The sequence below is a fragment of the Nannospalax galili genome, unplaced genomic scaffold (assembly GCF_000622305.1).
Source record: "Nannospalax galili isolate Female #2095 unplaced genomic scaffold, S.galili_v1.0 scaffold846, whole genome shotgun sequence".
In the NCBI taxonomy this organism is placed as follows: Eukaryota; Metazoa; Chordata; class Mammalia; order Rodentia; family Spalacidae; genus Nannospalax; species Nannospalax galili.
Window position 1 is genome coordinate 3688552 of NW_008356458.1, and position 1853 is coordinate 3690404.

A 1853-nucleotide genomic window follows, 5' to 3' on the forward strand; every position below is an offset into this window, starting at 1 on the left:
ACTGTCTACCAGCCTGCATGCCAAATGCTGGGTATACAGTGGGCTCTGTGCCAGGGCTCTTGTCTTCTCAGAGTTTTTAAAGAAAGGGTGATTGATGGTGGAGGTGGTCCTAGACATGGAGACAGATCTTTACAGCAAGCTGATCCCCTTCAGGGCTGTCTCCCTTGGATTGTTGACATCAAAATCACTACCAGGCAGTGGCCAGCTCACTCTCAATTACCAGGATAGATGAACCACCCAAACAATAGGGCCCCAGGAACTACACCCTGTGGTCAAAGTGATTCTGAGTGACTTTCCATGTCATTGCTGTCTCACTTGCTCTCGATAGCACCCAGCAGCTGGCAGGCCAGTGGGCAAGGAGATTCCTCCCACCTCAAAGCTGCCAGGAGTTGGGTGGGGACCTGAGTCACCACCACCAGCTGAGAACCTTTGTCTGAACACTTTCCGTCCAGGGCCAGGAGCACCCTTTTGGAAAGCAAGGTGAAAGGAGGGTGGGGTCCAGTTTGGGATTAGAGCCTGGGCATCTATAGCTCTGTGGTTCTTCCTCCCCAACTATTCCCTCATTCCCTCCAGTACATGGGCATTCATTGGCAAAGTCACCCAGCAGCTGCAGCACTTTTAAAAAATGCCAGGGTCAGGGTGGTGGTCCCATAGGTAAAGATGCTTGCCCCCAAGCCTGACAACCTGAGTTTGATCTCCGCATGACCCACATTGTGGAAGGAGAGACCCGATTCCTGAAGGTTGCCTTCTGACTTCCACATGCTTGCCATGGGGTATGTACATGCACACACACACACACATACACACACACACACACACACACACACACACGCACACACACACGCACACACACACACAAAACCAATCAACCAACCAACAAATAAATATAATTTCTAAAAATCTCAGTCACTTCCTCCCCCACCACTTCCAATTCTCTGCTCCTGCTGCTTTCTACAGAGAGAATCTTAAAAGAGAGGAGTCAGAGAGTCCAGAAGATCAGGAGTTCAAGGTCATTCTTGGATACATAGTGAGTTTCAGGCTAGCCTGGGCTAGATGAGACACCATCTCAAAAAAGGAAAATAAAAAAAGGGATGCTGGTCACGCCCCTTCTTTCTCCATTTACTCACAGGTGTGGTGGGTTGCGTTCCGCTACTGTGTTACTTTTTTTGCTAGTTACTGATTAAGCAAAAGTTACCTTTTCCCTTGGCCTCAAAATGATATTCCAGGACTATTTTCCCCATCCAAAGACTTTCCTTTTATATGCTTTGAATGTATGCATGGCAGGGATGACTTTTGTGAAACATAAACCTCAGTCATCCTTCACTTGCAAAAGTCAAAGACTGTGCCATTCAGTCTACCACTGACCGTCTGATGTGCGGGAAAGCTTGTATGTAGACAGCTTCTTTTGTGGCAGGCCTGCCTGATGAAAACCAGCAGGATGCTGTCTAACTAATTGTCTGGTATCCCCGACCTCCAGAGTACAGAGGCACAGGCAGGAGTGTGGTCAGAGGCACAGACTGGAGTGTGCTCACCCCCGGGACTGGAATCTCACAGCTGGAGGGCTTTGTGCCTCTGTCCACACCAAGGTTCTCAGTAAAAGGGCAGAAAATGCATAGGGCCTACCTACAAGTTTCTTCAAGCCAAGCCCCACGGGGGGCTCCTGAAAACAAGCTGCTCCCCGCAGAAGTGTTGTGTGGTGATTGGTAAGACTGCATGATAAGTGCTGGGCAGGGAAAGGCAGATGGAGAGGAAGAAGGGAAAGCTGAGAGAGGGCAACTTAGAGGCAGTGAGGGACTCTTACAAGAGAAGAATGTGAGAGGAAAGAGGGTCAGGAGTTCAAGGTCATCCCTGGT